This window comes from Elephas maximus, chromosome 6 (assembly GCF_024166365.1).
Source record: "Elephas maximus indicus isolate mEleMax1 chromosome 6, mEleMax1 primary haplotype, whole genome shotgun sequence".
Lineage (NCBI taxonomy): Eukaryota > Metazoa > Chordata > Mammalia > Proboscidea > Elephantidae > Elephas > Elephas maximus.
In genome coordinates this window covers 11340557-11357081 of record NC_064824.1, presented here as the reverse complement: position 1 = coordinate 11357081, position 16525 = coordinate 11340557, and positions in this window count along the sequence as shown.

The following is a 16525-nucleotide window of genomic DNA, read 5'->3' as shown; positions in this document are numbered from 1 at the left end:
GTGCCATCCCTTCACAGCAAAGACTCAAAAAGCTAAGTAAAACAGAGACAAATGTCAATCCTGATACCACAAGTGTTAAATGAAGAGATAAAGAACTCAACCATGTACTGGATAGAACAAGAAACTGGCACAGAACAGACAGCAAGGAGAGATAAGAGTGGAGGTCTCCTATTAGCTAACACAGCAGGATTCACCATCTTGGACTCTTGTAGGAGATTGGCAGGAAGGGAGTATGGGAAAGCAGCTTCCCAGAGCTTCCTCCAGGAGACAGAGCACCTGCTGGACCTGTCCTGCTGCACCATACCTGAACAACTGGCCCTACCTATGGACAAGGAGGTGAAAAATATCGTACCCACAGACAAGCAAACAACAGAGAACACACAGCCTGCCTCTTTACTCATAATCAAATAAAACAAAAAAGCAGGAAGAAGCAAACAGATCTATAATTGATGAACAGAGAAAATAACTACTGAATGTCCTGAATACAGCAGACAATATCAAAACGTATATAAAAAAAAAAAGGAAAGGGTGGTTCCAGTAGGCATCCAAAATAAAACACCAGATGATTTTCCAGTAGAAGAAAAGGCACTAGAACTACCTGATAGGGAACTCAAAACTCTAGTATTCAGAACTACTCAAGAGTTGAAGCAAAAAGCAGACAAAAATGAGGAAAAATAGACAATTTCATGGAAAAGACAGACAAAAAAACGGGAGAATTTGGGAAAATAATACAGAAACAAAATGTTAAAATGAATTCACAACTTGAAATGATACAAGAACAACAATTAGAAATCCCTAAGATAAACAAGATTTCAAAAATGGACAGTGTCATAGAAGGTCTGAGGAACAGGTTTGAAGCAATGGAAGACAGGCTCAGCAAAATTGAAGACAAATCCTTGGATACAACTTTGCTGAAAAATCAGAAAAAATAACAAAGAAAAATGAAGAAACCCTGGGGATGACATGGGATACAATATAAAGCAAAAATTTGTGTGTGATTGGAGTTCCAGAACATGGGGAGAAAAGGGAAAACACAGAGAGGATTATTGAAGAATTGCTGACAGAAAACTTACCTAATATCATGAAAGATGAAAACCTGGCCATCCAAGAATCTCAACAAACCATATACAGGATAGATCCCAAAAGAAAATCATCAAGGCATATCATAATCACACTCACTAAAACCAAAGACAAAGAAAGAATCCCGAGAGCAGCTTGAGAAAAACAAAGTCACATACAGAAGAGAAACGATCAAACTAAACTCTCATTACTCAGCAGAAACCATGTAGACAAGAAGGCAATGGGATAACATATATAAAACCTTGAAAGAAAAAAATTGCCAACCAATAATAATATATCCTGCAAAACTATCATTCAAAAATGAAGGTGAAATTAGGACATTTCTAGATAAACAGAAATTAAGGGAATAGGTAAAAACCAAACCAAACTTGCAAGAATGATTAAAGAAGTCCTTTGGTTTAAGAACAAACAACATCAGATCATAGCCTGAATCTAGGATGCAAGATTGCACCAGCCAGATACCAACTTAGGAAATAAACTCTCAAGGATTATTCAAAATCTAAAGATTTAAAACAGGGAACCAGAGAGGTTAATCTGTAAATGACAACAATGTCAAACAATAAAAGAGGGAATAAATGGAGTAGGTATAGAACTTTCTAATGGAGAGGAAGGCAAGGTGATATCAAGTAATAATAGACTAGTTCAAACCTAAGAAGATAAGGGTAAATTTCAAGGTAACCACAAAGAAAATTAACAAACCTACTCACCAAAATAAAGAAGAAAAACACAAAGTTTCAGTAAAAACAGAAAAATTAAAAAAAAAATCCACAAACAAAAGGAAATCAGCACAGAAGAGTAAGAGGAATAAAGAAAATGTCTGCACCACACACACACACACACAAAGAAGCACTATAAAATGACAGCAATAAACTCATACCTATCAATAATTACACTGAATGTAAGTGGTCTAAAGGCACCCATAAAGAGACAGAGAGTGACAGAATGGATTAAAAAAAAAAAAAAAAAAGATCCATCAATAAGCTGTCTATGATAGACTCACCTTAGAAACAAAGACATCAATTTATTAAAAATCAAAGAATGGAAAAAATAGCTACCAAAAAAGAGTAGAAGTGATAATACTAATGTCAGATAAAATAGACTTTAAAACAAAATCCACCATAAAAGACAAAGAAGAGCGCCATACAATGATTTAAGGGACAAGCCATCATGAAGACATAACCATAACAAATATCTATGCACTCAATGACAGCACTCCAAAATACATAAAACAATCTCTAACAGCACTAAAAAGAGAAATTGACAGTTACGAAATAATAGTAGGAGACTTTAACACATCTCTCTCAGTAAAGGACAGATCATCTAGAAAGAAACTCAACAAAGATACAGAAGATCTAAAGGCCACAATCAACCAACTTGAACTCATAGACATATATAGAACACTCCACTAAACAAACACCTATAAAACACACATTCTTCTCCAATGCAAATGGAATGTTCTCCAGAATAGACCACATCTTAGTCCACAAAGCAGTCCTCAACAAAACCCAAAGTACTGAGATAATACAAAGTATCTTCTCTGATCACAATACCATCAAAGTGGAAATTAACAACAGGAAGAGCAAGGAAAAAAAAAAGTACATGGAAACCGAATAACACCCTCCTTAAAAACCACTGTGTAAAAGAATAAATCAGAGACGAAATTGAAAAACTTCTAGAAAATGAAAAGACATCATCCCCAAACCTTTGGAACACAGCAAAGGTAGTGCTCAGAGGTCAATTTATAGCAATAGATGCACACATAAAAAAGAGGAAAGGGACAAAATCAAAACATTAATTACACAACTCAAACAAATAGAAAGGGAACAGAAAAAGAAGCCCACAGTCACCAGATGAAAGAAAATAATAAAGATCAGAGCAGAGATACATAAAATAGAGAATAGAAAAACAGTAGAAAGAATCAAGAAAACCAAAAGTTGGTTCTTCAAAAGGATCAATAAAATCAACAAACCACTGGCAAAATTGACAAAAGAAAAAACAGGAGAGGATGGAAATAACCCAAATAAGAAATGAAACGGGAGGCATTACAACAGACCCAACTCAAATAAAAAGGATCATGACAGAGTATTATGACAAATTATACTCCAACAAATTTGAAAACCTAGAGAAAATGGACAAATTTCTGGAGAAACACTACACTAACACAAAGTGATGTTGAAAATCTGAACATACCTGTAACAAGAGAAGAGATTGAAAAGGTAATTAAACAAAAAAAAAGAACTTTCAACAAAAAAATCCCTGACCCAGATAGCTTTACTGGAGAATTCTACCAAACATTCTGAGAAGAGCTTATACCAGTTCTACTTAAATATTTCAGAACATGGAAAAAGAAGTGATACTTTCAAATTCATTATATAAAGCCAGCATAACCCTGATACCAATACCAGGCAAAGATGCCACAAAACAAGAAAATTACAGACCAATATCTCTCATGAATATAGATGCAAAAATTCTCCGCAATGGAATTCAACATCATATCAAAAAAAAAAAAAAAAATACACCATGACCAACTAGGATTCATACCAGGTATGCAAGGATGGTTCAACATTAGAAAATCAATCAACATAATCCACCACATAAATAAAAGAATCTCATGATCATCTCAATTGATGCAGAAAAGGTATTCAACAAAGTCCAATACACATTCCTGATAAAAACCCTCAATAAAATAGGTATAGAAGGTGTCTTAGTTATCTAGCACTGCTATAACAGAAATACCACAAGTGGACGACTTTAACAAAGAAAAATTTATCCTCTCACTGTCTAGTAGGCTACAAGTCCAAATTCAACATATCAGCTCCGGAAGTCTTTCTCTCTCTGTACACTCTGGGAGAAGGTCCTTGTCATCAGTCTTCCCTTGATTTGGGAACATCTCAGCACAGGCATCTGAGGTCCAAAGGACACTCTCTGCTCCCAGCACTTCTTTCTTGATGGTATGAGGTCCCCATGTCTCTCTGCTTGCTTCTCCCTTTTATACCTCAAAACAGATTGGCCTAAGACACTGTCTAACCTTGTAGACCTCATCAGTATAAATGCCACCAATCCATCTTATTACATCATAGTGACAGGATTTACAACACATAAGGAAATCTCATCAGAAGACAGAATGTTAGACAATTGTACAATCATACAAGGGAATCATGACCTAGTCAAGTTGACAGATATTTTGGGGGGACACAATTCAATCCATGAAAGAAGGGAAATTCCTCAACATACTAAAGGGCATCTATACAAATACAACAGCCAACATCATTCTTATTGGAGAGAGGCTGAAAACATTCTTCTTGAGAACAGAAGCAAGACAAGAATGCCCTTTATCACCACTCTTATTTAACATTGTGCAGGAAGTCATAAGTAGAGCCGTAAGGCAAGAAAAAGAAATATAGAGTGCCCAAATCGGTGGTGAAGGAGTAAAACTGTCCCTATGTGCAGATGATATGATACTATACACAGAAAACTCAAAACTCTCCCTCCATAAGAAAACTTCTGGAACTAATAGAAAGATTCAGCAAAGAAGCAGGATACAGAATAAACATACAAAAATCAGCTGAATTCCTATACGTGAATAAAGAGAATGATGAAAAGGAAATCAAGAAAACAATACCACTTATAATAGCCTCTAAAAAAATAAAATACCTAGGAATGAATCTAATCAAGAACGTAAAAGACTTATACAAAGAAAACTACAAACCACTACTGCAAAAATCCGAAAGAGATCTACATAATGGAAAAACGTACCATGCTCATGGATAGGTAGACTCAACATTGTGAAATGACAATTGCATCCAGGGCAATTTACAAATACACTGCAATTCCTATCCAAATACCAACAACATTCATTAAAGAGATGGAAAAACTTATCATTAACTTTATATGGAAAGGGAAGAAGCCCCAGATAAGTAAAGCAATACTGAACCTACTATACAGCTATGGTAGAAAAAACAGCTGGTACTGGTACAATGACAGTTGCCTTTTACCAGTGGAACAGAATTGAAAACCCAGATGTAAATCTATCCATCTAAGGTCACCTGATCTTCGACAAGGGCCCAAAGTCCATCAAATGGGGAAAAGATAGTCTTTTTGACAAATGGTGCTGGCAAAACTGGATGTCTATCTGCAAAAAAAAAAAACTGGACGATACCACAAACTGAACAAAAAAACTAATAATTCAAAATGAATCAAAGACCTAAATGTAAAGCCAAAAACTATAAAGATCATAGAAGAAAAAATAGGATCAATGCTAGAGTCCCTAACACATGGCTTTAACAAAACACAAACAATAGTTAACAACACACAAACTCTAGACGATAAGCTAGATAACTGGGATCTTCTAAAAATTAAACACTTAGGCTCATCAAAAGACTTCACCAAAAGAGTAAAAAGAGAACTCACAGACTGGGAAAAAAATTTTGGCTAGTAAAAATGCAACAAATGTCTAATCTCTAAAATCTACAGGAAAATCCAGCATCTCTACAACAAAAAAGACAATTCCATTAAAAAATGGGCACAGGCAGTAAACAAACACTTCCCCCCAAAAAGACATTAAAGTGGCCAACAGACACATGAGGAAATGCTCGTGGTCACTAGCCATTAGAGAAAAGCAAATCAAAACCACAATGTGATTCCATCTCACCCCAACATTACTGGCACACACACACACAAACAGAAAATAAATGTTGGAGAGGCTGCAAGAAGCTTGAAACACTTAGGCACTGCTGGTGGGAAGGCAAAAGGATACAGCCATTTTGGAAAATGATATGGTGCTTCCTTAGAAAGCTAGGAATACAAATACTATATGATCCAGCAATCCCACTTCTAGGAATATATCCTAGGGAAATAAAAGTCCTTACACAAATAGACATATAGCACACCTATGTTCACTGCAGCATTGTTCACAATAACAAAAAGGTGGAAACAACACAGATGCAAACCAACAGATGAATGGATGAATAAACTGTGGTACATACACACAATGGTGTATTATGCAATAACAAAGAACAAGCATCTCACAACGTGGATGAATCTGGTGAAAGAAGTCAATCACAAAAGGACAAATATTGTAAAATTTCACTACAATAAAGTACCTGGAATAGGCAAAGGTATAGAGATTAGAGTTTAATAGTGGTTACTCATGGTAGAAGGGATGGGAGGTTGTAATTGTTTAGATGGCACAGAGTTTTTGCTCATGAGAAAGGAAAATTTGACAAAGGATATTGGTGATGATTCAAAAACATGTTTGATGTAATTTGTTTTATTAAACTTTATTCATGAAAATGTTGAATTGGGAAACATTGTGCTCTTTATATTTTATGACAATAAAAATTTTTTAAAAGATATGTAAAGAACTCTTATAATTCAATACTAAAAAAAAGGGAGAAATATTTTTACACACATATCCAAAAACATAAAAATGGCCAATAACCACATGAAACAGTATTCAATAACATTAGAAAAATACAAGGAGAGAAAACTGCACCTCACTGGAATGGCCAAAGTTAAAAAGATTGATAATGACAAATATTGGCAAGTATGTGAAACAGTAGTTCTGTTCCATTGTTGGTGAGAGCATCAAATGATACTAAACACACACATCCTCAGCAATTCTACTTCTATGTGTTTACCCAAGAGAAATGAAAATGTATATTTGCAAAAAGAATTTTGCAAGTTGTTTCTAGGAGTTTTATTCACGGTACCCAAAATATATAAACTGCCTATATATGCAAAAATTCAATTCTCAAATTGCAATAGTGAAGGATTCTATAGGGAAAATATTAAACGATGCAAAAAGGATCAAAAGAAGATGGAAGGAATACACAGAGTCATTATACCAAAAATAACTAGTTGATATTCAGCCTTTTCAAGAGGTAGCAAATGATCAGGAACCAATTGTACGGAAGGAAGAAGTACAACCTGCATGAAGGCAAAAAACAAGGCTCCAGGAATTAATGGAATATCAATTGAACTGTTTTAACAAATGGATAGAGTGCTGGAGGTGCTCACCCATCTATGCCAAGAAATATGGAAGGCAGCTTCCTGGCCAACTGACTGGAAGAGATCCATATTTATGCCTATTCCCGAGAAACATGATACAACCGAATGTGGAAATTGTACAACAATATCATTAATATCACACACAAGTAAAATTTTGCTGAAGATCATTCAAAAATGGCTACAGCAGTGTATCAACAGGGAACTGCCAGAAATTCAGGCTGCTTTCAGAAGTTTTTTTTTTTTTTTCAGAAGAGGACGTGGAACCGGGGATATCATTGCTGATGTCAGATGGATCCTGGCTGAAAGCAGAGAATACCAGAAGGATGTTATCCTGTGTTTTATTGACTATGCAAAGGCATTCAACTGTGTGGATCATAACAAACTATGGATAACACTGCAAAGAATGGGAAATCCAGAACACTCAATTGTGCTCATGAGGAACCTTTACATAGATCAAAAGGTAGTTGTTCAGACAGAACAAAGGGATACTGAGTGTTTTAAAGTCAGGAAAGGTGTGTGTCAGGGTTGTAACCTTTCACCATATCTATTCAATCTGTATGCTGAGCAAATAATCAGAGAAGCTGGACTATATGAAGAAGAATGGGGCATCAGGACTGGAGGAAGACTTGTTAACAATCTGTGTTATGCAGACGACACAACCTTTCTTGCTGAAAGTGAAGAGGACTTGAAGCACTTACTAGTGAAGATTAAAGACCACAGCCTTCAGTATGGATTGCACCTCAACATGAAGAAAACAAAAATCCTCACAACTGGACCAATAAGCAATATCACGATAAAGGGAAAAGAGATTGAAGTTGTCAAGGATTTCATTTTACTTGGATCCACAATCAACAGCCATGGAAGCAGCAGTTAAGAAATCAAAAGATTCATTGCACTGGGCAAATCTGCTGCAAAGGACCTCTTTAAAGTGTTGAAAATCAAAGATATCACCTTGAAGACTAAGGTGCACCTGGCCCAAGCCATGGTATTTTCAATCACATCATATGCATGTGAAAGCTGGGCAATGAATAAGGAAGACCGAAGAACTGTTGACGCCTTTGAATTGTGGTGTTGGAGAAGAATATTGAATATACCACCGACTGCCAAAAGAACGAACAGATCTGTCTTGGAAGAAGTACAACCAGGATGTTCCTTAAAAGCAAGGATAGCGAGACCGCATCTTACATGCTTTGGGCATGTTGTCAGGAGGGATCAGTCCCTGGAGAAGGACATCATGCTTGGTAAAGTACAGGATCAGTGGAAAAGAGGAAGACCCTCAATGAGGTGGATTGACACAGTGGCTGCAACAATGGGTTTAAACAGAACGACATTTAAAGAATGGTGCAGGACAGCGCAGTGTTTCGTTCTGTTGTGCATAGAGTTGCTATGAGTTGGAATCGACTGTATGGCACCTCGTAACAACAATGTGCATCAATAAGAAAATAGATTAAAAAAACTGTGACATATTCCTAAAAAATAATAATACTTAGTAATAAAGAGAAAATGATTATATGCAACAACAGGGATGAATTTCAAAAATGCTGAGTAAAGACAACCTTATATGAAAGATTCCATACTGTATGATTCCATTTGTATAATGCTCTAAAATAGATAAATCTAGAGTGGGAAAAAAATCAGAGTACTGATTGCCTAATTGATGGTAGCTGGAATTGGCTGGGTGAAACCATAAAGGAACTTTCTGGGGTTGTGGTAAAGTTTTGTCTATTTATAGCGGCTTAATTATATATGTGGAAACCCTGGTGGCGTCGTGGTTAAGTGCTGTGGCTGCTAACCAAAAAGTCAGCAGTTTGAATCCACCAGGCACTCCTTGGAAACTCTACAGGGGCAGTTCTACTCCATCCTATAGGGTTGCTATGAGTCAGAATCGACTCGACGGCAATGGGTTTTTTTTTTTTGTTGTTGTTAATTATGTATGTGTATATATTAGTCAAAACTCAGCATAAGAAAATTTAAGATTCATGCATTTCATTGTATGTAAATTGTATCTCAAAAAGGAAAAACACTAAACAAATTTTGAACTCTATTTAATTGTACACGTGCTGTAGTATATAGCATGCGCCTTTGTTTTATTTACTCTGATATGCATTTAAAAGATGCGATGGACCAAGGTGTCCATCAACAGATGAATGGGTAAATAAATTGTGGTATATTCACACCATGGAATACTACGCATCGATAAAGAACAGTGACGAATCTGTGAAACACTTCATAACATGGAGGAACCTGGAAGGCATTATGCTGAGGGAAATTAGTCAGAGGCAAAAGGACAAATATTGTATAAGACCACTATTATAAGATCTTGAGAAATAGTAAAAACTGAGAAGAACACATACTTTTGTGGTTACGAGGGGGGGAGGGAGGGAGGGAGAGGGTTTTTTATTGATTAATTAGTAGATAAGAACTGCTTTAGGTGAAAGGAAGGACAACACTCAATACTTGGAAGGTCAGCTCAATTGGACTGGACCAAAAGCAAAGAAGTTTCTGGGATAAAATGAATGCTTCAAAGGTCAGCGGAGCAAGGGCGGGGGTCTGGGGACCATGGTTTGAGGGGACTTCTAAGTCAATTGGCAAAATAATTCTATTATGAAAACATTCTGCATCCCACTTTGAAATGTGGCTTCTGGGGTCTTAAATGCTAACAAGCGGCTATCTAAGATGCATCAATTGGTCTCAACGCACCTGGAGCAAAGGAAAATGAAGAACACCAAGGTCACACGACAACTAAGAGCCCAAGAGACAGAAAGGGCCACATGAACCAGAGACCTACATCATCCTGAGACCAGAAGAACTAGTTGGTGCCCGGCCACAATCGATGACTGCCCTGACAGGGAGCACAACAGAGAACCCCTGAGGGAGCAGGAGATCAGTGGGATGCAGACCCCAAATTCTCATAAAAAGACCATACTTAATGGTCTGACTGAGACTAGAGGAATCCCGGTGGCCATGGTCCCCAGACCTTCCGTTGGCACAGGACAGGAACCATCCCTGAAGACAACTCATCAGACATGAAAGGGACTGGTCAGTGGGTGGGAGAGAGATGCTGATGAAGACTGAGCTAATTATATCAGGTGGACACTTGAGGCTGTGTTGGCATCTCCTATCTGGAGGGGGGATGGGAGGATAGAGAGAGAGGGAAGCTGGCAAAATTGTCATGAAAGGAGAGACTCAAAGGGCTGACTCATTAGGGGGAGAGCAAGTAGGAGTATGGAGTAAGATGTATGTAAACTTATATGTGACAGACTGATTGGATTTGTAAACGTTCACTTGAAGCTTAATAAAAGTTAACAAAAAAAAAAAAGATGCGATGGAATGCTGGGTGGAGATAGATATGAATAGAAGGACATGTGTGCTAAAGCAAGGATAGTAAAATATTAATCTAGAAGCTGTTCATTGTAAAATCATTTCAAATTTGCTGAATGTTAAGAACTCTTATAATAAGCATTGGAAAAACTAAGATTAAAAAAAAATCAAAGTGTTCATAGGTTTTCGGGCACCTATACCCATTGCCGTGGAGTTGATTCTGACTCGCAGTGACCTTATAGGACAGAGTAGAACTGCCCCACAGGGTCTCCAAGGCTGTAAATCTTTATAGAACCAGGCTGCCATATCTTTCTCCCTCAGAGCTTGGTGAGTTACAACCACCAACCTTTCTGTTAGCAGCCGAGTACTTAACCATGTGCCAGCAGGGCTCCTTTTTAGGCACCTAAGATGAGTTAATTGCTCTAATTGAGCTTTGCACTTCTAAGAATCCCAGGTAAAATGTACCAGTGCTTTGGGTTACAGGGTTCCCACTGTCTAGAACCTATGACTCCTGCCATACGACAATCTGAGTGTGAGCGTTAGTGAGCAACCTGAGCCAGCCTACCTTGCTGTCAGAATATTACTTTAGCTCAGGGAAAATCTGAAGGAAAAACAGGAATATTATTCTTTCCTTTGTGTTTGAGAGATACAAAGAAATACATGTTTTCCAAAAATTTCTATTTAAATGTTGAAGATGTGACTTGCATCCCAAGACCACAGAGAACTTGCTGGTAACTGCAAAGGAAGCTGGCCCAATTCTCGCCTTGTGAAATTGTTCAGCACCAGTCACGCTCCCTGTGGTGAAATCCATACCTTGAACTCAGTTCGTGGAGCTTTGGTGTTTTATCACCATCGAGTGTTTCCAAGGATGTTGTTTCACAAAAAGTAGTTCAAAGGCTATTGTTCTGAGCAAGCTTGGGAAGAAAAATATGACTATACGTCTTCCAAAAAATGAAATGCTCACTAAAGCCAATATTGCAAAGAAGAGAGTAGAGTTACAAAATTGAGATATTTTAAGTCTCATTTCAGGCAACATTTTCCATCTGAAACTCCTTACTTTGCACAACACGTTTAGATGCTCCAAGCCTACGTAACATTTACTTTTAGCGTTTATTTGCATCATAACATTTATCGCACTGTATTATAACTCTGTGCATGTAAGAATTTTTCTAGACTATGAGTCCATTAAGTTAAAGCCAATGCACTTTTCATGTCTACATCTCAACAAGGTATTAGATATATTTACAAGGAGGACATAAAATTAACTATTTTCTAAATGAATAATGAATGAACAAATGAATCAAATGAGTTTGATTCTATTTATTATCCAATGGCACATCTTAAGACAGTGTATCATTTAGGAAATTTTTGGTTGCTAATAACCAATAAAACCAACCCAAACCCACTAACCAAAAAGCTCCCATAATAAAATGGTCAGTGATTAAGACTGGATTTAGATGTACAAATTGCGGGAGTAATAAGAATCTGTTTTCTCTTCATCTCTCTCTTCTGCTTTACTCTGCTACTCTCCAGATTTTGGTCTTAGTTACTGTCATAATCTTTTCTGATGTCCCAAGATGGCTGCCTGCTGCTCCAAGTTCAGACCAAGTGAGGAAAAAGCCAGAACCATTTTCCTTGTATCCTTAACAGTAGTTCTAACGACACTGCTTATTCTAGCTTGGATATTGCCCTCATCTGTGAGCCAATCTTGTGGCCTGGGGAATGAGTTGCACTTAACTGGGATAAGTGAGCCCACAAAATCTTCCCCTCATACCTGGGATAGAGCTGTAAGTAGACCACTTGGCACTCAGAGTGTATCCAGAAGTGAGTACAAGGTATTTGGAAACCACTACAGGGGGTAATGATAGAAGACACTAGGTTGTGCTGATTGCCCCAGGGAAGATGAATCAAATTTTTTGTTTGTTTGTTTCACATAGTCTAACAATTTACATTGATAATAAATCTACAATTCTTATTTGAAAGGCATATACAAAAAAAAAAAATATGTTTCTGAAGTATTCTTCGTAAAATACTAGATTGTGAAGGACTAGTTAAAATTATTTTTATTACGTTTTTCTCCAAATGAGTCTTAAATCAGATAAAGTGTTGTCTAGAAAATCACCTACTTAGTGTTTTTTTTTCATGACCTCAAAATTTTTTCATGTTGCTGACATAATTTTCTTCACCCTTAATTGCTTGTCTGAATCCCACCTAGTCATCTCTCAAGAGACAGCTCAAACCCTGTCTCTCTAACTATCCCAGAGGTGAAGGTCATAATTTCCATTTCTGAACTGACATGATATTTCAGGTCCCTGCTAATCACTGGGCATCTACCAAAATTCACATGCTGGCGTAGTATATGGCCCTTAGTTTAGTACAGTACCCAAAGACATTGGTGCGAGTTTAGTTTGTGGCAAAGTCTCTCAACTTCATTATTTCTTAGCTACAAAATGAGGACGAAATGCATGCATTGTAACGTTCCAACAGGATCAAGGGCTATCATAAGCAACACATCCAGAATCATGTCTGACATACAGCACACATTCCAAAAGTTGTATTTAATTATCACTATTAGTTATTTTTAAGCATATATTGTCACTTCACAAAATTGTCACTCTCTGAGGACAGATAGCCTGCACTAAAGTTTTTTGTATCCTTAGCATCTATCATGATGCTTAGAAGATTAAAGACATTTCCTAAATTAGGATCTAATATTCTCATTTAATCTTATCCTCTATGGGATATTTATGCAATAGAAACTTTCAAGCAAAAAAATGCTATAAGCTGGTAGAGAGATGTCTTTTTAGTAAAATATTTATCACTTTTTTGATGGATTTCTTGCCTTTCCTGAAATTATTTTCTCTCCAATACATTTTTTAAGGGCCCTCATCCATAGAAATCTATTCATGCAGACCCAGGCAGTCTGTAAAACATTAAGCTATATCTGCCAACAGCTAGTAATACTTTTCTTTCCTTTATCCCTTTTGGATATAACTTGGACAATAAAATAATTCAGAAGAAATAAAAACAGCTCTCCATAATTGATTATTTTAGGATAGGCACCTTCTCTTTATTAAGAACATCTTTACAAAAAGGTTTTCAGTAAATTCATTTGTCTTCATTGTACATATCTGGGGGATCTTCTGAGTAAGAACAGCAGCATTTTTTAGGTATTTCTAAAATGAGTAGTCTAAATAGAAATTTTGTTTCTTTTGACAGGTGATCATGATTTGCTATTGTTAAAAAAAATTGCTATTGTAGTGGTTTTAAAATATGTCTTCAAATTCTTTGCCAATCTTGGCATCAAACATGGAGTCTTCATCCCCTCCCTTCAACCTGGATGGGCCTTTGGGATTGCCCCAATGAATAGGAAGTGGCAGATAGGACTCTGCTGGGATCCTGGAAAACAGCTATGGTTAAAGAAATTTACCCATCCTTTTCTTCTGGGAAAATGGCTTACGGGGGGGGGGGGCCCTCGTAAGACTTAGGGCCCATGGATGGTCCCTTGTTTACCACAGCTACTTTAGAAAAGGGCATGGATTTTCTGCTGGTTCTTTGTGGGACACTCACTCTGGGTGACCTGAGCTGATCTGTAAGATGTCCCTCTACCTGAGGCTGTCATGTGGAGAGACCAAGTAAAAAAGTCATGTAGAGACAGAGAGATGCCCAAGGATCCACTGCTGTTCCAGGCCCCAGATGTTTAAGTCTCTCAGCCTAGGAGCCAGAAAGGTGAGAAAAAGAGCTTCCAAGATGGCATGAGAGCACCTGACTAAGAACTGCTCAGCTAAGTCCAGTCAACAGCCAAAAATCCCAAAACCAAACCCATTGCCTATTCTGACTCATAGCAACCCTATAAGACAAAATAGAACTACCCCATACGGTTTCCAAGGCTGTATTCTTTACGGGAGTAGGTTGCCACATCTTCTTCCTGTTGCCATCCGTTTACCTAAGACAAGGCCAGACACAGACCCTCCAAATTTCCATTCTTCATCTCATAAATGATTAGCCAAACTCTTTTTTTTTCCCCACTGCTTAAATGGAACAAAATGCTTGTTAAGCAAATTTTGGTTAAGCTTCTTTCCTTCCCTGAGGTCCCTGAACTTGGACCAACCCTCAATCTCAGCCCGTATATAGACAGCCCCATCTTAACTGTCCTTCCTGAGATGAGGCCAGCCTCAGGATAAAACCTTCTCTGATCTACTGTCCTATCATGTTGCTCTTTCATCTCATTTGCACCCACCAGGTTCTTTCTAGCCTTGGTTGCTTCACCCTAGGTGGTGCAAATGTTTAGGGAGCTCATTTGCTAATGACAAGGGTGAGGGTTCAATTCTGCCCAGAGACAACTCAGAAGAAAGGCCTGGATGTCTACTTCCAAAAAATCAGTCATTGAAAACTCTACAGAACACTGTCCTATTCTGACAAACATGGGGTTGCAATGAGCCAGAGTCGACTGGATGGCAACGGGATAAAATAAAAACCTTTTTCTGCCTGACACTTTCAGATGTCATGGTCAGAGCCATCTCCCTATTGCCATACCCCACCCCTCCTCTTCCAGTGGCCTCCCTTTCCTTATTGCAATAAAAATTTTGAATTAAGTCTCTCCTTAACTAAGTTAGCATTTATTTATTTATTTGATATTCTAGTGATAAAGTATTCAGACCAGCCAAAGTCATGATGTAATATTTTAGCACCTTTAAGGAAGGGTAGGAGCCCTGGTGGTACATTCGTTAAACATTTGTCTGCTGAGCAAAAAGCCAGCAGTTTGAACTCACTCAGTCACTCCCCAGCTTTGGAAACTCTATGGGCAGTTCTACTCTGTCCTATAGTGTCTCTATGAGTTGGAGTTGATTCAACAGTATTAGTTTTTTTTTGGATTTATCTGGATGGATTTGCCTGGTATGGAAGCAATTCATTACGGAGGGGAAGCGATCAAGGAATTGGAGAGGACAGAAGATAATAAGTGATACATCTGAATAGGTCTTCCTTTTTCCTGAGAGTCAATTAGGTTAAACAGTACCTTTCACATTATGTGACTTTAACAGGTATGGGATATACTTCTGAGGGCTTACATATTGCTAATTTAATTATACATTATTGATATTATCAATTGCATGTGCCCCCGTACCTGCTAGGTATATGCTCCACAGAAGTAGAGATCTTTCTCTGAATTGTTCACTGAGGTACCTCATGAGCCTAGAACAATGTTGGGCACAGAGCAGGTACTCAGGGCATTTTTTCTTTCTTAAATAAATATTTTATTGTGTTTTAGGGAAAACATATGTAGCAATTAGGTTTCCATTGTGTGATTTTTAAACAAATTGTTATGTGATATTCGTTAGAATGTGTTAGCATTCTATTCCATTCTGTTTGTTCTGTTTCCGTTGATCTAGCTTTCTTGCCCCTTCTTGTCTTTTCATCTTTGCTTTTGGGTAAATGTTGACTCTTTGGTCTCATGAAGTTGATTGCTTAAAGGAGCATATTATTCACATTTGATATAGTTTATTTTATAAGCCAATCTGTTATTTGACTGAAAGGTGACCTCTGGGAGTGATTTCAGTTCTAAGTTCAAAGAGTATTTTAGGATGATAATCTCAAGGTTTCCCCAGTCTCTATTGGTCCAGTAAGTCTGTCTCTTTTTTCAGGAATTTGAATTTTGTTCTACATTTCTCTCTCATTCTGTTCAGGACTTTCTATTGTGTCCCTGCTTTTCAGGAATTTGAATTTTGTTCTACATTTCTCTCTCATTCTGTTCTGGACTTTCTATTGTGTCCCTGCTTAGAACAATTGGTAGTTGTAGCTGGGCACCAACTAGTTCTTCTGGCCGCAGGCTATAAGAGGCTGTAGTTTGTGGGGACTGTTATTCCTGTAGACTAGGTTCTTTTTTAAGTCTTTGGTTTCTTTCATTCTCTTTTATTCCAGACTAGTAGCGACCAATATTTGTATCTTAGATGGCTGCTCACAAGTTTTTAATACCACAGATAGGACTCACCAAATTAGGAGATAGAATGTTATCTTTATGAACTATTTTATGTCAATTAACTTAACTGAGTTGTCCCATGAGATTATGATCCCAAGCTTTTTAACCAGTAAAGCAATCCTGTGGGGGTGTTTGGAT